Source organism: Herpailurus yagouaroundi, unplaced genomic scaffold (assembly GCF_014898765.1).
Source record: "Herpailurus yagouaroundi ecotype Mexico unplaced genomic scaffold, PumYag 67793, whole genome shotgun sequence".
Classification (NCBI taxonomy): Eukaryota; Metazoa; Chordata; class Mammalia; order Carnivora; family Felidae; genus Herpailurus; species Herpailurus yagouaroundi.
Genome location: NW_024420586.1, coordinates 21358959 through 21378758, shown reverse-complemented (window position 1 = coordinate 21378758; position 19800 = coordinate 21358959). Strand labels below are relative to the sequence as shown.

Sequence of the window (19800 nt, the reverse complement as noted above, 5' to 3'; positions counted from 1 at the left end):
TGTGGCAAAAGTGATGCTGTGTGACTGTGAAGGCTCAGGTCGCCATAGGGAGCACGGCCCTTTTTTTTTTTTTTTTTTTTTTTTTTGCTTACATTCACCCTTAAAACCCAGCCACCATGTTGTGAGGCTGTCCAGGCCATGGAGAGAGGCCACACGTGGGTGTTCCAGCTGCCGGTCCCAACTAAGCCTCAAGCCAACGGCCAGCATCAGCCTCAGACACGTGAGTGAATGAACCCTCAGAAAAATCTGGCCCTCAGCCTTTGAGCTGCCTCAGCTGAGGCTCTAAACCCTGTGCAGGGTGTGGAGACGAGCTATCGCCATGCTATTCTGTCAGAATTCCTGACCCACTGAATCTGTGGGAGACAATAAATGATTACTGTTGTTTTGGAACGCTAGGTTTGGGGTTCATTTGTTAACTTAGACATGCACCAGTAATCCGTATTTCCTCACTGATTTAAGACCTCATTGTCATATACTGAACTTGTAGGTAGACACGGGTCTATTTACGAACCCTTTGATATTTCATTGATCCGTTTGGGAGTGTCTCTTGAGGAAAGTTTCCTTTTGTATCACTATATACATATACGCTATGGGAAAACCCAAACCCCCAAATCTCTGTAGTTGAATACAACAAAGACTTACTTCACATTTACCTGAATTCCACCTTGGGTTGGGCAACGCTCCAGACCAGTTGTCTTTCATGGAGAGATTCCGTGATACAAGCCGCTTCCATGGGCAATGTTGCAATCTTAGCACATGGCCTTCGGGTCACCAAAGTATGGGAAGAAAGAAGTGACGAGTTGGTGCCCGAGGTCGTAAATGGCGTGACCCAGGGGTGACACCTTTTCTGCCTGTTGGCCAGAACCAGTCGCATCATCCCATCAACAACGAGGAGGCTGACAAATGTGACGGTACATGAATACTGGGTGAGCAGTAGGTGTTTTGGCCACACCCTTCGTTAGTTATTGTTTATTTTCCCAGAAATGTCTCGGCAATGCTCACACATATATTGTACCTGACACGTTTTAGAGTCCGATCCATTACATTTTCGTGATCTTTTTGTTTTAGAGGGGAAGAAATAAACTAACACAAAGAGGCACCAGACTAGTTCCCTAATTTGTACTTGTTGCTCCACTCCTACCAACCAAGACTCTTTCGGTTCCTGATTAAATATTACTAATCATGATTTAATGTCTACTTCATTCAGCTTAGGCCACAACCAATTCCTGGGTGTAGATTCGAACGTGGAGGGAAGGCCGATGGCATTTTCAAATTTCCTTGATGATTTCTCCCTAGAGTATTAGAGAATATAAGCCTGATCAGCGGTAGAATAACCATATCGGAAACATCGTTGCTCTGTAACTCAGGCCAAAGAACATTGGCCTGAAAGGCCTCCTCTTGAAGCAGAAAGTAGACACATCCCACGAAGGGAATGTCTACTAATTTAATAGTTCTGTAGTTTTATGGGAGGACAGAGTAAAATATAGCCCAATTAAAAATAGGATAAGATGTTGCATTCGAAAGAAAAACAAATCTTCTCCAAAAAAAAACTTTGAGATAATTATATCATTTTAATTGAAGTGTCTGCAAGAGACGAATTGTGCCAATTTTCTGTTCAGCTGATAGGTAATTCTCCTTGGAGGAGTGAAGAGAAAGCTGTGGTTTAATATGTGTATGTTCGTCATGTTTTGTATCTGCGTTTGCAAAAATACTCCCCCATGGCCTTGGAACTGGACGCTTCCGGTCTGTCTCAGGCCTGCTTTATGCGGTAAATCACAGGCATTATTTTGAGATTATATTGTGCTTGAATCTTCCTTCTTTTCTTGGTGTAGGCAACCGAGAGTCTAGTGGGCATTAGGAGAAGTGGGTATTAGGCCTTCTCCAGATTTCTAAATATTGATTATAACCCAGGCTGAGTTCAATTTGTGGCCCTTTTCTCTTTTAGATTTGCTCCTGAGAGGATCCAGTCCCCTGGCTCTATTGTTTTTTTAATTCAAAAAAAATTGTTTATTTATTAATTTTTGAGAGAGAGAGAGAGAGAGCAGGGGCGGGGCAGAGAATCCCAAGCAGGTTTCACACTGTCAGCGCAGAGCTCGATGTGGGGCTCAAGCTCACGAACTGTAAGATCGCGACCTGAGCTGAAATCAAGAGTCGGATGCTGAACCGACTGAGCCAGCCAGGCGCCCCTAGTCCCGTGGTTTTAAAAGGCACCTACGTGCCGATGACCCCAAAACTTGTATCAGCTACACAGATCTCTCCCCTAAACTCCAGGTGCTGGCCGCCTCTCTACTTGGGTGTCTATCAACCATTTCCAGATCAGCACCTCCTTGATCTCACCTCCGCCCTCACCATGCACTTCTTTAACCTTCCTTATTTCAGTGAGTGACAACAAGATGAAATCAGCTGTTCGGGACAAAAAAAACTCTACGTGCTTCTTGAGACCTCTTTTCCCCCTCAACCTGCGAGACCAATCCATTAGCAAGAGGTTTTTTTGTTTGTTTGTTTGGTTGGTTGGTTGGTTGGTTGTTGTGTTTTTGTTTTAGAAAATCTACATTCAGACCGTTTGCAGAATCCAAGCACATTCCACCCCTCTACCAACTTAGTCCAAGTTTTTTTTTTACTACGAGGTAAGTATTAATTTGTCTGTGATTTATCCCCTGTAGAGAGGAAGTTGGCCTCTTGCAAATCTCCGTAGAAGCTGGCCAAGGCTTAGTACTTAAGGACATCAATCCTGGTCGACCATGAGACTTGGACCTCAGCCCTCCAAACATGCCCAAATTGAAGCTGGTGCTCCTTTAATCGTGAGCACTAGTGTGACAAATCCTGCTGCTAGGCTCTCTTTGTCCCTACAGTTGCGGCACAAGGTCTGGACCCTTCACTCACTCCCCTAACACAGGAAGAGGAGCTGGCAGGATAGGAATGGGGCACAGCTCGACTTTTTCATACTGCTTTTACGTCCTGGCCCCTCATCATGTCAGAGAAGAACTTGGCTCAAGGTACCCCAGAGTGGGAGGGGCCGTGTGGAACTCACGTATCTGCCCCAATCCTGTTCCCCATGAGTTTTCTTCCAATGAGTGATGTTCTTACAGGTCTGGTCTGTGTGGTAGCCATTTTTCCTTGTTGCACGATAGGTGTTCTATTACGCCCAAATCCCAGTTCTTGGTTCTGCCTCCCTCATCCGCTGTTTCAGTGAAATGAGAACGCCAACCGATCACCCATTGTGTTCCTACCAAAAACCCAAGTGTGTCATTGCCTATTCCTCTTCTTCACCTAAACCATGTTTCATTGCATTCGCCTCCTAACCAGACTATTTCCGCAAAAGACCCCGAGGTCATCTTTTTTATTTTTTTAATTTTTTTTTTTTAAGGTTTATTTATTATTGAGAGACAGAGAAACCGAACATGACCATGGGAGGGGCAGAGAGAGGGAGAGACACAGAATGCGAAGCAGGCTCCAGGCTCTGAGCTGTCAGCACAGAGCCCGACGCGGGGCTCGAACTCACAAACTGCGAGATCGTGACCTGAGCCGAAGTCGGACGCCTAACGGACTGAGCCACCCAGGCGCCCCATCACTATTTTTTAAGAGAGCATGTGCGTGTGCACACCAGTGGGGGAGGGACAGAAAGGGGTGGGGGGGAGAGAGACTCTCAAGCAGGCCCCATGCCCAGCACAGAGCCCCATGTAGGGCTTGATCCCACAACCCTGAATTATGACCTGAACCGAAATCAAGAGTCTGACACTCAGCCGACAGAGCCACCCAGGAGCCCCATCTTTACTATTGTTTTTTGTTTGATTGTCACCATGGTGCTTACCAATTCCTGAAAGTATATTGTCTGTTTGTTTATGAGCCTGTTGTTAGCCTCCCTAATGGAATTTCTGCTTCACGAGAGCTTGGACCTTGTTCGTGTCCTTTGCTGTTCTGTCTCCAAGGCCTAACACAGGGCGTGGCTCTGCTCAAAAATTATCTGTTGAATAAATGAATGAGTGGGACTGAAAAAAGAGGTCTGAAAATAATTCCTCAGAGATCTGGGAAAATCTGAAGACATTTCTAAAAGCATAATTATCCATCAGCCCCATTAGGAAAGATGGAGCCTTCTGCACTTAATAGGTGTTTGATAAATACAGACTAAGTAAATGGATAAAATCAAGCTGCCTTTATTCATCACACGGAACAGCTATAGCATGCCTCTATGCCTGTTATTTTTTTCTTGACTCAAACCACCACATGTGATTTTTAAAGTGAAAGTTTTGATTGAAAAAGTCACAAATTTGCAGAAATGGTTCAATATGTGAAAAAAATTCTTTGGGGAAAAATAAAGAAGTGGGAAGTATGATGAGTGGTATCTTTTTGCGTGGCGGGGGGGAAGATCAAGAGCTATAATCTTTCTCTGAACATCAAGTGAATGATTATTCATCCTTTGAAAAGTATACGTGAATTAGAAGCTGTCAGTACAAACTCTTAGAGTAATTCTTTCTGCGTGAAACTGACCTTAAGTAAGACGAAAACTGGCCTAACATGAATTTGTTGAGCTACTAGTGAACGTAGTTTGTCCTTGATCAAGGAGACGTGCAAAGTTAATTAAGAATGTTATTTCCAAACGAATGTCGCCTTTGGTACTAAAGGAAGTGAATATTTCTTAATACTGTGAAATTGAAGAATCTCTTTGATTCTTAAAGAAGAATCAAGAGTTGACAGCAGAGTCTATTATCTTACAGGAAGAACCAAAGAAGTTGAAGTTCAAATATGACTGAAGCAGTTCGGTTTCATTCTGTAGAGAAAGTCATTACTTCCTAGCCTCCCAGTAGTTTTATAGGCATCTTAACATGGGAGTCGAAGACCTTGGGCCTGTTTGTAGCTGGGGCTGAGTTCACCATTTCCGTTGGCGTTCTCCAGCAGGGTGACAACACACAGCGATAATCTTTGAAATCATGTCAGCTCAATGCCTCAAATAACCTTCTTGCCGAGCCTCTTAAATTGGTTTTCTTCACCCATAAAACAGATGAAGTAACTGAAGTTGTAAGGAGTTTAACGACTCTGCCCAAATTGCTGAGCTAATGAGATTTGCCAGGCTGGGGCATCCGTGGTGCAGTTGAGTTAAAGGTGCAGATAATGTTGGAGACTTAGAGGATACTCAGTTGCACTTGGTATCCCGGTAAGAGGTGCCCATGGGAGATTTACATGGTGCTTTCTCAGGAGTAAGTGGCAATTCCTGTTTTGAAGTTCAGAAACTAGGCTGAGAACAGAGATCGACGTGGAGGTGACGTAGGAACCAGGAACTAGATAAATCATTCAGGTGGGTGTTAGTGAAGAGCATTGAGGCCATGAAAGAAAAGGATGCCAAGGAAGAAAAATTTGGAGGAAGAGTGGCTCGTTTGTGTCCGATATTATTGAGGGCTCCTGTGGAGTGAGGACCAAGACCTTTGAAATAAAATGGATATCGGGGTCCTTACCGCTAGTATGAAGCACCCCATGCCCAGTAGTGTGGCATAGTACTAACTGATGATTTTAGTTCTATTTCTCCCCTAAATAAGGAAGAGCTTATTAGCAAGCTGACACATTTTGTTAGAGGATTTGTTTCCCCACCAAATATGTCCTTTTTTTTTTTTTTCTTTCTCAAATGTTCTTCGGACTGCTTTGAATCTTTGCATTTCTAATTGTGTGTATAAAATGATTGTTCACTGTCTTTCTGGAGTAACTCACGGATAGAAGAATGTATTTAAAAAGAAAAGGGCTAGATAAAAATCTTAGTTTTCTTATTGCACTAACAATGTGGCTCTTAAATCACTTTTTATAAAGTTCAAAAGGTGCTTGAATTTAGGGCTGAGAGTCTTTTTTCTTTCGTCATCTTTTTATAAACTGAAGATTGTCCTGATTTATGCTTTGATGAGATGTACAGTATGCTGTATGAAAAAGATATCCTCTCAGTGCTTTGAAGATTCTCATAAAATGGTGAAAACCGTGCCAAAAGAGATTATTCACTAAAATTAGTACATATGCAGTGGTTCATTAGCTTGAATTTACATTGTGAAATTGCTCATTGAATTGACTGGGTATTTTTATAATGGTTAAAGACTGGTTCTTAATTCTGATTGTGCTTTAGAATTGCCTGGGGAGTTTCCCTCTGCCCCTCGAGGCTGTCTGCTTAATTGGGTAACATTTCATGCGGTGGGTGGGGGAGAAAGAGGGTGTGCTATGTTGTTGGTTTTTTTTACATAGACTTTATTTTTCAGAGTAGACTTAAGTCCACAAAAAAAAATTGAGCGGAAAGTACAGAGAGTTCCCGTGTTTCCCCTGTCTCCCCTCCCCATGCACACACACCCTCTCCCAATATCAACATTTCACACCAGACTGGTACATTTGTCACAACTGATGAACCTACATTGACATCATTATCACCCAAAGTCCATATAGTTTACATTAAGGCTCACTCTTGGTGCTGGACATTCTATGGGTTTGGACAAACGTATAATGACATCTATCCATCATTACGGTATCTTGCAGACTATTTTCACCGTACTAAAAATTCTCCATGTTTGGCCTATTCATTCCTTACCCACACCAACCCCTGGCCAAACACTGATCACTTTACCGTCTCCATAGTTTTGCGTTTTCAAGAATGCCATATCGTTGGAATCATACGGTAGGTAGCCTTTCGGATTGGCTTCTTTCACGTAGGAATGTGCATTTTCCATGAATGTAAGCTTTATTGAGGTATTATTGACATATACAATTGGAAAGTGATATGCATTCAGGATTCTTTTCTGTCTTGTCATGGCTGGATAGCTTATTCCCTTTTAGCACGGAATAGTATTCCACTGTCTGGATGTACAGGAGTTTATGGGTCTGTTCACCTACCGAAAACAGCTTGGTTGTTTCCAAGTTGGGGCACTTATGAATAAAGCTGCTATGAAGATCCACGTGCAGGTTTTTGTATGGTATAGTTTTCAACCCTTTTGGGTAAATACTAAGGAGCACACCTGCTGGATCATATGGTTAGAGTATGTTTACGTTTGCAAGAAACTGCCAAATTGTCTTCCAAAGTGGTTGTACTGTTTTGCATTTCCACCCACAATGAATGAGAGTTCCTGTTGCTCCACATCCTCGCCTGTGTTTGGTGCCGTCGTTCTGGATTTTGGCCATTCTAATAGGCATGTGGTTAGTAGCTCACAGTCGTTTTTGTTTTTGTTTTTGAATGTTTGTTCATCTTTGAGACAGAGACCGAGCATGAGCAGGGGAGGGGCAGAGAGAGAGGGAGACACAGAATCCGAAACAGGCTCCAGGCTCCGAGCTGTCAGCGCAGGGCCCGACGCGGGGCTCGAACTCACGAACCGCGAGATCATGACCCGAGCCGAAGTCGGCCGCTCAACCGACTGAGCCCCCCAGGCGCCCCTCACTGTCGTTTTAATTTGCATTTCCCTAGTGACATATGATGTGAAGCATCTTTTCATTTGCTTTTTTGCCTTCTTCTATGGTGAAGTGTCTGTTCAGGTATTTTGCCCATTTTTTCATCAGGTTGTTCATTTTCTTCTTTTGAGTTTCAGCATTCTTCACAGATCTGATGTCTTTCGCAAATGTTTTCTCCAGGTCTGTGGCTTTTCTCTTCATTCTCTTAACATGATCTTTCACAGAGCAGTCTTTGTTTTAATGAAGTCCAGCTTATCAGTTGATTATTTGATGGACTGTGCTTTTGATGCTCTAAGGGCATCAAATTATTTTTATAATATATATAAAATATTATAAATATATATAAAATATAAAAAAATATATAAAATATATAAATATAATATATATAATATATATTATATATATAAAATATAAAATATATAAAATAAAATATATAAAATATAAATATAATATATAATCACATATATAATTAATTATTTTAATTAATGTATTTTTATTCCTTGTCTTCTTATTCTTTTTTTTCACACCTCCAGTTTTGGTAACCACCTCCACTTTCTGTTTCTAAGGGTCCTTCTTTTTTAGATTCTACATGCAAGGGAGATCATACGGTATTTGTCTTTCTCTGTGTGATTTATTTCACTTAGCATAATACCCTCATGGTCCATCCAAGTTGTTGCAAATGGTAGGATTTCCTTATTTTTCGTGGCCAAATAATATTCCTCTGTGTGTGTGTGTGTGTGTGTGTGTGTGTGTGTCTCACATCTTCTTTATCCATTCATCTGTTGATGGACACAGGTTGTTTCCATATCTTGGCTATTGTGAATAATGCTCTGTTGAACACAGGGGTACATATATCTCTTCAATATCCCGCATTTTCATTTCCTGTGGATATATACCCAGGAGCGGATCATATGGTAGTTCTATTTGTAATTTCTTGAGAAACCAAAGAGAGCTTTTTAAAATACCAGATGCCCTGTCTCCACCTTTAAAAACCCTGTGTTTTTTTAATGTTTATTTATTGGGGAGCCTGGGTGGTTCAGTGGGTTGAGTGTCCGACTCTTGATTTCAGCTCAGATCATGATGCCAGGGTCGTGGGATCAAGCCCTGCATTGGGCTCCTCACTGAGCATGGAGCCTGTTTAAGATTTTCTCCCTCTCTCTCTCTCTCTCCCTCTGCCCCTATTCTCTGCTCATGTGCACACATGCTCTTGCTCTCTCGCTCTCTCTCTAAAATAAAAAGAAAATGTTTATTTATATATTTTGAGAGAGAGAGAGAGAGAGAGCAGGGGAAGGACAGAGAGAGAGGGAGAAAGAATCCCAAGCAGGCTCTGTGCCATCAGCGCAGAACCCAATGCACGGCTCAAATTCATGAACCGTGAGATCGTGACCTGAGCTGAAATCATGAGTCAGGCACTCAACCCACTGAGCCACCCGGGGGCCCCAAGAGCCTGTTGTAATTAGCCTGAGTGAGGCCCGGGCATTCGCATTTTTAAAGCTCTTGTCTATTCTGAAGTTGAGAAGCCCAGTGCCATCATTTCCTTTCTCCAGTCTTAGGCAACAGCTTTCAGTGTTTAAAAAACAAAAACAAAACTATCATTTGTTTTTTTTTTGTTTTTTTTTTAACGTTTATTTATTTTTGAGACGGAGAGAGACAGAGCATGAACGGGGAAGGGGCAGAGAGAGAGAGACACACAGAATCTGAAGCAGGCTCCAGGCTCTGAGCTGTTAGCACAGCGCCCGACGCGGGGCTCGAACCCACAAACCGTGAGATCATGACCTGAGCCGAAGTCGGATGCTTAACAGACTGAGTGACCCAGGCGCCCCATATCATTTGTTTTCTGATGACAACCCACTCTCCTGGTTTTCCTCCTACATCTCTGGCTCTTCTTTTCGATCTCTGTCACTGGAGGGGAGCTCAGGACTCCATCCTAGTTCCTAGCCTTTAGCTGGATTCTCTCCCCCGGTGATCTCAATCAGCCATATAGCTTTAAATACCTTGCATAGATTGATATCCTTGAAATATACATAGTGCTAGCTCTGAAATTGTCCCTGAAATTCAGGCTTGTGTATCGCACCATCTTCTCTACCTTTCCAACGTGGATATCTTCCGAGAATGTCCAACCGAACCTGTTCCAGACTGAATGTAATGATTCCAAACCCTGCTCCTCACCAAACCTGTGCTTCCCTCCGTCCGCCCTGGGACAGGAATGGCTCTGGGTTCTTCTCTTTTTGGCACCTTCCACATTTCATTCAGAGGAAAGTCTTGTATCATTCACCCCCCAAAATACCTCCCAAATCTGTCTGCTTCACTTCACCTGCTCTGCTTCGACCTTAGTACCAGCAACCGCCTTCTCTTGCCTGGGAGACTTCACTGACCTCTCTTTTTTTTTTTTTTTTTTTTAACGTTTAGTTATTTTTGAGACAGAGAGAGACAAAGCATGAACAGGGGAGGGTCAGAGAGAGGGAGAGACAGAATCTGAAACAGGCTCCAGGCTCTGAGCCGTCAGCACAGAGCCCGACGCGGGGCTCGAACTCACGGACCGCGAGATCATGACCTGGGCCGCAGTCGGCCGCTTAACCGACTGAGCCACCCAGGCACCCCTTCAGTGACCTCTCTTGTTGCCCTCTGCCCTTCCCCCCTCATCTGCCCGTGACCCACCTGCATATGAGGCCGAGTGAGCTTCCAAAAATGTGAATGATTGCTTTACACTCATCAGTGCGTTCCTATCTGATGGCAAACAAAATTGTGTTAATTTCCTCTATCAGTGTATCAAAAACTGTGCGGTGTTAGACAACAGAACGGTATCGCATCACAGCTCTTGAGGCCAGAAACCAAGACGGCAACAGGGCTGTGTTTTCTCTGATGGCCTTAGGGAAGACGCGTTCCTTGCGTCTTCTATCTCCTATTGTTCGTCATCAACCTTCGGCCTTCCTTGGCTTGTGAATCCATCACTCCAGTCACACGACCATCTTCTCCCTGTGTGTCTTCACCTCATCTTCCCTCTGTCCGTGTCTGTCTCTGTGTCTAAGATTCCCCTTCCCATAAGGACATCAGCCATATCAGGTTAGGGCCCACCCTCGGGACCTCATGGTAATTTGGTCATCCCTGTAAAGATCCTATTTCTTTTTTTCAAGCCTATTTATTTGTTTTGAGAGAGACAGAGAGAGTGAGCAGGGGAGGGGCAGAGAGAGTGGGGACAGAGGATCTGAAGAAGGCTCTGCACTGACAGCAGAGAGCCCGATGTGGGGCTCGAACTCACAAACTGTGAGATCATGACCCGAGCCTCCACACTGTGAGATCATGACCCGAGCCAAGGTCAGACACTCAACCGACTGAGCCACCCCCATGCCCCTAAAGACCCCATTTCTAACTAAGGTCACGTCCCGAGGTACTGGAGGTTAGGCCTGCAACGGATGGTTTTCCGAGGGGACACAATTCGACTAATAGGAAGACCCAAACTCTCTCCACTGGCCAATAAAATTTTATTTTATTTTATTTTATTTTATTTTATTTTATTTTATTTTTTTAACGTTTATTTATTTTTGAGACAGAGAGAGACAGAGCCTGAACAGGGGAGGGGCAGAGAGAGAGGGAGACACAGAATCGGAAGCAGGCTCCAGGCTCTGAGCTGTCAGCACAGAGCCCGACGCGGGGCTCGGACTCACGGACCGTGAGATCATGACCTGAGCCGAAGTCGGAGGCTTAACCGACCGAGCCACCCAGGCGCCCCTAAAACTTTATGTGACGTATACGACTGCTGCTTTCATGTCCGGCCCAGCTCCTATCACTTGTCCCTCTCCCTCTTTCCAGCCACCTTGGCATTTCTGCTTCCCAAGTTTGCTCTTAGCATTTACATTCAAATGCCACCTCCACGGGGTGCCCAACTCTGCTCACCCCATTAATTCAGCCCTCTTCCTGGGCTACTTCACTTACTCTTTATCTCATTACTGTTTTGTTTGCCTCATAGCACATGTCACACTCCGAGGTATATAGGGTGGCTCTTCCTGTGGCAGAGGCTACCGGCGATCTACTCACCTACTGGTCAACCTTTTTGATCACTAAGAAGCAGGCATAGAGCAAGCTCTTTCCTCCTTCCCTCTTGATCCCTGAATCGAGAGGCGATTTCTAGAGTCCCCACCGGTTATCTTGGGTTCACGAATTAACCTCCCAGGGAACAGAAGCCAAGAACGGTGAGCACGACAGAAGTGGAAAGAGTTTGAGGTTTTTGATGACACCAGGTCCTGGTCTCACGGTTCATGGGGGCGAGCCCCACCCGTCAGGCTCTGTGCTGGCACCGCGTGAGCCTGCTTGGGACTCTCTCTCTCCCTCTTTCTCTGCCCCTCCCCCGCTCATGCGCACTCTCTTTCTCACTCTCTCAAAAATAAATAAATAAGCTTGAGAAAAAGCCTTAGTATAAAAGAGAATAATAGTATTATTATTAAGAGAGCATACATATAGAATATTTCACTCAGAGCCCAGCAGACAGTAAAAAAGCATTCAATAGTTGTTGTCGTTATTATTATGGATAGGTATTTTTGAATGAATACTATCCTCTTCATGAGGATGGTAAAGATTAGTATTCTCATAGAGAATTAAAAACTGTGACTAGCAGATTATGCCAGTATGTCTGGATTTTACACACACACACACACCCACACACACACACACACTCGCACACTCCTATCTTTATCCACGTAGATATGATATGAAATGTTATTGGCTCTCAGTGGGTACCTCGATAAGTATTGATATATAAGAACTACGGGTCTTGCTGGGAATTTTCTACATTTGAAATTTTATAACAGAGACTATAGTAGACGGTCAGTGAATCGGAAACCATTTTTTTATTTGGGGAAGTGACTAAGAAGAAGTAAAGGCTACATTTCCATCTGTATGCTAATGGTGTTGGTTTGCCTAAATTTGGAAAATTGAATGCTCAGGTCAGGACACCTGGTCGCCCATCTCAAAAACTGTTTCTTGCTAATTAAAGCAGAAAGGAATTTATTGGCAGGATCTTGGTGGGTGTGGTGATGGGGGGTACCGTTCACAGAATCACGTGGAAAGCTGGAGATCCAGGTTCATAAAATGGTGAATACGGATGTAGCCAAAAAGAGCAAATTGCTAAGGATGCCTTCTTGGACCCTGTGTCCCCAGGAGAGCCACCTCACGTGGCTGGGCTCGGTTGCCCCCGACATTGGCTGTTGTATCCTCCGGGCTCTCCATTCCAGAACAACCATGGAGAATAACCTTTGAATGTCTGCATGTGTTGGCCACTCCTCCTGGATGGCACATCCACCTGGCTCTCCAGCTGCCCAAAGAGGGGAGAGGAAATACCTCCTCCCTTCAGATTCCGCAGGGAGGAGGCAGGACCTGTCTTGGGATTACCCATCCCTTCCTAGGTGTTTGGATGCTCGGCGGCTCCAGTAAATACCCACGAGAGCTCCCAAGAAAGAGAGAGAGAGAGAGAACCTGAAAGCAGCACCAGAAAACAAAGGCTCAGAAGCGAGCCCTTAAAAGATTTCCCATCCAGCTGATAGACACCTCCTTCTCAGAACCCCGAGTGCATGTGAAATTGCAGCAGGAGTATTTTCATCCCTTTTGGCACGGGTGGAAATTTAAAGGGAACCCTTCTTCCTCAGCAATGTTTACAACAAGCCAGTAAAGTAACCATACGTGGCACAGCGACCTTTCTGAAAAGCACGATGTGAGAAAAAAAGAGTTCCTGTCGCCAGATGCCTATTGATAGGCTCGGAAACGGGTCTTCTGGAGCCCAATGGGCGGAGGCGAAGCCTTTCTCTTGAGAAGGGAGCAGATGGTATTCTTCGCCACCCCTGACAGAATAAACGGCTGGAGGAAGCAGTGGGGCTCCATCTGGGAGAGAGCCGGTCTTCTGTGGCCAAGCAGTCAATGTGTTTGCGATCTTTACACTTCTCTGTGGTGCTCTTGCAGAAGGGCAGGTTGTACAAGGCTGGAAAATTTCAACCGGGAAGGACCATACACCTCTTGACGTCCCTTCAGAGCAGATAAACTCTGAGAAACCCAGAGGAAACAGATAGTAGGGCGGAGTGGTGACCACGCGTTGGGAAAGCCACAAGGTATTTATTTGAGAGAAATGAAGAAAGGTGGATGGGCGTCAAGCTGTGATATTTGAACGTGTTGGTGGCCAAAGAGTTCATCCTCCCTCCCGATCTGACCCAGAGAACTGAGCCAGAAAATGTGTTCATGACTATTTCCATGGCTCTTACTCAGCTACAAGTCATTTTCCCTTTCAGATTGTTTCCATTTTTAAGGCCCAATTTCCATTTGCTTTTTTGATCTTCTGCTTTTAAGACATTTGGCCAGTATCATCATCGGCCCTAGTGCCCGGTTTTCTTGCAAGGCTTTGAACTTGTCATTTCTCCTTCGGCCTTGTAGGTGGATTCTGTTTGTAACTGGCTGGTCCCAGGTAGACAGAGTTTTGCTGACGGGGCAAAAGGAGAGGCTTCTTCTGAAAAAGGTAGAGGTATAACTGAACATTTGAAGACACCTCTTGTAAACATCAATGACTGTTTAGAGTAAAAGTTCTGTGGAAAAGTAATGACGTGATCATCAATTTATTAATGAACAAATGAACATGACAGTTTCGGCATCAACAACCCTATGGACCTCCCAAGAGAAATTTCTTCTTCAGTTTTATGATACGTTTACTCTTCCGTGAAATGCCATTTTTTAAATATTCTCAGTTTAATTCTTCATCAGGGTTAATTTAAAAAAAAAAATCATTCTGGGGCTGTGTCCGTGTGACATAAAATAATGCATAAATGGTTCAATGGTTCTTTGTGTTCTCCACAAAAATTGCTTGATGGTTTTCTGTCTTAATTTTAAGCTTTTGAAGGAAATATTCCCCTTTGTCTTTTCACAGCTCCTAAACAGCGTTATCCGGCTAGCAAGCACTTAGCGCCCACACATAGTGACCTTTGCCACTTTTGTACAAAACTAGCCGTTTCGCTGGGGAGTCGGCCTTACCTATTAGTTTCACACTCCTCTATTCCCAGGAGCCAAGGGCTGCACTTTCTCATTGTTTCAAAACCATATGGAGAGTTTTATTCTAAGTGATGCAGATGAAGGCACTTATTAACGTGCCCTTGTGGATTTCATCGTGTACACGCTGCTAGAAATCATGTAATGGATGAACAACTCAGAAAAGAGCTCTCGCCACCCACACACATCGTGATGAAACGGGGCAGCGTTTTGCACTTGCTTCTACAGCATCGCCTGAGAAGTCGTTCTGATTCCCGTCCTCCTCCTCCCTTATACTTAGAATCTCAACTTCATCTCGGGCAGCTGCTGAATCGTTAAACAGACTGCCACCGTCCCTGTATTTCCAAAACTACGACTCTTCCCTGCGGACTGCCCATCTCCAGGGCATGCTTGCCAAAGAATTAAACCCGGAATATTCATTCAGCCTCTTGTTATTCCAAAAGGGGGACGGGGGTGGGGGGAGGAAACTTCCTCGCCCTTGCCCTTGTTCTTCGGTGTCGTTCCCATCCCATCGTAAGATGCTCCGTGGAAGGGAGCCGAGCGGTGGGCAGTGGCCGAGTCCCCGATAAGGAGCGCCTCACATTTCCGTGGCATTCTCATTTGCTAGTGCGCTGCTGCGGCCGCACGCCTGATTGATATATGACTGCAATGGCACTTTTCCATTTGACATTCTCTCTCTCTCTCTCCCTCTCCCTCTCCCTCTCTCTCTCCCTGTGTCGCTTAAACAACAGTCCTAACTTTTGTGTGTTGCAAATATAAAAGGCAAGCCATGTGACAGAGGGACAGAAGAACAAAAGCATTTGGAAGTAACAGGACCTCTTTCTAGCTCTCAGAAAAGTCTGAGAAGAAAGGAGCCCTACGTTTCCCCCAAGGTAAGCAGGAAAAACAAACGCTGACGGCTTGCCTAGGAAATTCATCCTCCTCTCAGACAAAGAGACAACCTTTAAATACCACTTAAATTTGCATTACTTGAATTTGCATTAATCGGTAGCATGCTAGCATTGTGGGTTTTTTTTTTTTTTTTTTTTTAAATGAACGGGTCTTTGAAGTCTGTGACAGAGCCGGGGAGCCTCTCGGAGAGGCTGCTGGAAAATCCCTTTGGGTTTGACCGAAAGAGATTTTATTTTCGAACTCTCCGCGTAGTTCGATGGAACTTTGTAATGGTTCTTATATCTGACCCGGTGAAAGGAGGCTGGGAAGGAGCATTGGGCGACATGGATTCCTGGAGCCCCAGTATCTTCCCCACCGCCCTCATCCCTGTTACAATGGGGGCACTATGAAGGCGGGCAACCCTCCGAGTTTAAAAGCGCACTGTTTCCTTTTATTACTACTTCTGTATGCTGCTGATCTCCTGCCAGGGCTCCGCCGGAGTGCTTAGAATGACTTCAAACAATAGGCAACATTTATTTCTAGCTTTCTCTGTCACGCTTTGCAGGAATCCTGTTCCTTTGCACTCTCCTCCCAATGTGCAAGGACTTCGCTTTCCGTAGACGCAGTCTGGAGCGCCGGGGAGAGAGAAGGACGGGTTTACTATAGGATTTTGATTGGGCAAAAAGTCCAAGGAAATGCATGCTGTTTGCCTTGGCCTTATCGCAAAGGGTTATTTTTAGTAGTCAGCTTGTCCCTGCGGCTCGACCGATGCTACACTGTCCGAGCGGTGACCGAGGAAGGATGCTCCCACCAGCGCAGGGACCGGGACCTGTAGGAATGACTCCTACAGACACCTGAGGAATATTCGGAGGGTTCTTTCGAGCTCCTGAATACAAGTTCTCTCTTTAAATGAACAATTGGGCTGTAGGAGGCCTGGGCATAACTCTTTCTTGAGGGACGGGAAGTTTGTGTACAGAATGTTAATGACTCAGAACGCGTTGTAACTGAGGCTCATTGTAATTCACGAGCCCAGATAAACCTGCGTGAAGAGTAGACTCCCTTCTCCAGTGAGATTCAGGTGCAGCAAAGGAAGCTCTCTGGCGAGATGGGAGTCCCACTCCCTTGCCCTTTGTAACTGTCAGTAACAACGGATATGGATGCTGTGAAACCGTCTCTTCGTTTCTAATATTCGTGTATTTTAATTTGCAAGGAGCTGGCTACGGCAAACTGCTCCAACATGTAACGTTAAGTACCTGGTACGTTTGAAAATGTGGAGACGCCTGCAATACAGTGTCGGCTGTGGGTGTCCGCCACATACAGCGGGGACTGCAGAATGCTTCTCGAGTGTGTCCTTAGACCAAATGCAAATATCTGCCCATTTCCTTCTCGCCAGTCTGGCTTCTGAAAGTGAACTTTAGGGTCCTATTCCGTTTATGGGGAACTTGCCTGATCTTCTCTAATAACTAGCCTCCCGGGCATTGCTGAGTGGAAATGCAGCTTCTGAATGAGTTCATTTACAACTTTGGGCTATTCGCCGTTTGAGAAAGCCTGAAACGATACTATGGGTTCTATTGCTATGCAATTTTATGGTGATTTTTTTTTAACTACTGCGGTTAACAGAGCCATCAGCTGAGTCGAAACAATAGTCTTCTACTGTTATTCAGACCATTGTATGAGAATGTCTGAACACAAAATGCAAAGTTTTGCATCATTTACTTTAAAGTACGTTTGGTTCAGGTAAAGGGACAACTGACCGAGGCCTTCTTGAGCGGCTCTGTAACCAAGCAGCTGACACCCACAGATGGAAACATGCCTGTGGAGTTTTCAATCTTAATCCGGGTTCCAGTGACACTGTCAAGGGGAAAATAAATCATTTTTCAATACATTTAACAATTTCCAACTCATTTGTTTTTCCTGGGCCCTTGAAAAATGTGAGTTTCTCGGAATCATAGCCACCAATGGTGGCTGGCAATTTCTACCAGACCTTAAGGACTCAGGATTCAAGTGCTATTATTCCTACGGGTGAATTATTCATTCCATCATTCCTTTAAGAAATTCCGCTAGTCCTGATGGATGCAAAGGTGAATGAGGCATTGTCCCATGCCTTCATTCTCAGCCTGTATGCCCTCTGCAGTTAGATTTGGGGACTGCGATGGACTTTGCCAACGGGGAAACGGGTCAATGACTTTCTTGTAACAAAGAGCTATTTCAAATATCTGCTGATACCCAGGCTTACGTGAAATGATTGTCGCTTATCAATGGGTTTTCTTTCCATTTGTGACGAAGGGGTTCCCCTGAGGCCTCTATCACCGGATCTCGGGTACACATCACTCCAAGCTGACAAGGCCCGGACCTTTCCCGCCTGGGTAGAGGAAGCCTGGAAAAAGGGCAGTTAATCCTTTCTCTGCTCCCTTGAGCACACTTTGGAGAGGATCACGTGTTGTCTCTATCAGGGATGGCTGTGAGTCACCTACTCAGCAGCTGACATCAGGGCCGCTGGATGAATCACTGAATTAAAAACATGCCCGGAGGAAGATGCTATCACTGTCTCCCACCGCTCACTAGTCCCGCCCCCAGGATCCGAACCAGTGACCTCTGGGGTCTGGCCTAAATTCAAGGGGGCCCCTGGGAAGAAGTTGCCGGAAGTCATTCCCCAAGCCTAGGTCCCAGGCAGAGCCACACGCAGTGTTCCTTTGAAATAAGGCAGTCTTGTGTTTTCTGGCTTCGGTAGGTTACTCGGGGGGAGGAAAAAAAAAAAAAAAACCACCCTGAAGACAGCATCACCAGAGTCCTTGATTTCGGTCCTTATCAGCAGATAAGCCCCCGTGGTTGGATTAAAATGCCTCTGACTCCCTGGGGTGCCTGACTCACCCTAGCCAGCCTCAGCTTCTTGGCCAGCGGCCTCTAAGGCCAGGCTCACCTCTTCCCATGACACTCCGCTCCTGCTACTTTGTCCAGGCCACCTCTCCCCCTCCCCCCAACACCCCTCCCCTCCACCCCCAGGCTGGGCCAAGCAGGGGCAGAAGGGATGGGGAGGCAGGTGGAATGACCGAAGTGCTAAAGCAATGGAAGAGAGCTGGGCCATGTGAGGGTGGGTAAGCTCCAGGGCCCAGATCGCTGTGGCCTGCCCTGGGCTGTGATCAGCTGTCATTTCCTCTTTGTGTATGACACTGTGGAACATATTAAAATTTCTCGGGGCTGGTATGTGTGGAATTCCTCTGATGCCCCACCTCACCAACTTACCCGGACAATAAAAGCAAGGTTGTAAGCCTTTGAACAGCTGGCGGGCTATATATTTCCCCGCTTTCTTTCGCATAATCTAATTCAGAAAAGAATCCAGCTAGACTGGCAGTGCCACGTCTGGGCACTTGTTGCCTGCAAGTCCTTCCTCCGCCACCTCCTTCCCGCCCGCCCTGGAATCTTCCTGGGTGGCATGTGGCTTTTATTTTCTTTTGCTCTCCACCACTCGCACCCCGCCCCCTTTTCCCTGCGCCGGAGCTTCTGCCATTGTGAGCTTGCTCTTCTGCCCTGCCTGAGTTTCCAGACAGCCTGGGTCCGGCTCCATCGGGGGTGGGGGGGGGTGGGGGGGAGAGCAGCCCCGTGAGGTCTGCTAGGATCGGGGTGGGGGGGGGGCTTCTGGAGCCCTTGAGCCTGAACCCACTCGCAGAGAGGAGCAGGGCTCGGCCTGCCCCTCAGGCGGTTGAGAGCGGGGCTGGAGTGACCCCGGGCTGGCGGGGACAGGCATACCATCACAGTGACCCCGCACATCTCCTCCGGCGCAGGGCTGGGGGGTGGACAGCTATGGGAACGCCTGGATGCACTTCGGCCTACATTAAGAGAAATGTGATTATTGTCTGTTCCGGGGACAAGTGGCTTAAAACAAAGCTCCCTGGATCCTCAGCCCCCACTCCGCCCCCTTTCTCCGTCCTTCCCACAGCCGTCCCTTCCCAAGGAAAAAGAAGGACAGACAGGGTTTTTCACTTGGCTAGCACGAGCTTGACTGTCTTTTGGAAACCCAATTGGGCGAAAGGGAGAGGGAAAAGATGGATCCTAGCCGGAGCTGAACTAAAAATGCATGGGGCCGGGGAGATGGAGAGGACTTTTTCTCCCTCCCTTCCTCCCTTCCTTCCTTCCTTCCTTCCTTCCTTCCTTTTTTTTTCTCTCCCTCTCTCCTAACAGCAGAACAACCGTTTGGTTTATGAGTTGCCAATGGAAGGCACTGGACTTCTCAATTAGGCATCCCCATTTAAGAGCCTCATGCAAACCCTTCAAAGATGGGTTTAAAAGCATCCTTGAAAGATGCTGCTAATGTCTTTGGGACCAAAAGGTATCCAAGAGCAATCGACGATGCAGCTTCCTACTCCTTTTCTTTTCCTGGGGGTTTTCGTAGTCTTTTCTGAATTAGCTCAAGTTCATTAAAAGACCCAAAAGAAGAAACTTAACACAGCTGCATGAAAATGAGTCTTTTCCTGTGGCTCAGGTCATGATCTCACGGTCCGTGAGTCC

The 19800-nt window shown here is 45.7% G+C and overlaps 1 protein-coding gene across 4 annotated transcripts in view; it reads left to right on the top strand.

Annotated features, from left to right (window-relative positions):
- Positions 1-19800, top strand: part of NDP (norrin cystine knot growth factor NDP) — a 49899-nt gene that overhangs the window by 9031 nt on the left and 21068 nt on the right. The window contains exon 1 of one of the 4 annotated variants that reach the window (XM_040468779.1): positions 14910-15296. The exons of the other annotated variants lie outside the window; for them this stretch is intronic. The gene's annotated coding sequence lies outside the window, so the exon portion shown is untranslated. Of the gene's footprint in view, positions 1-14909; positions 15297-19800 lie in introns of those variants that run through there. 4 annotated transcript variants of the gene reach the window in all.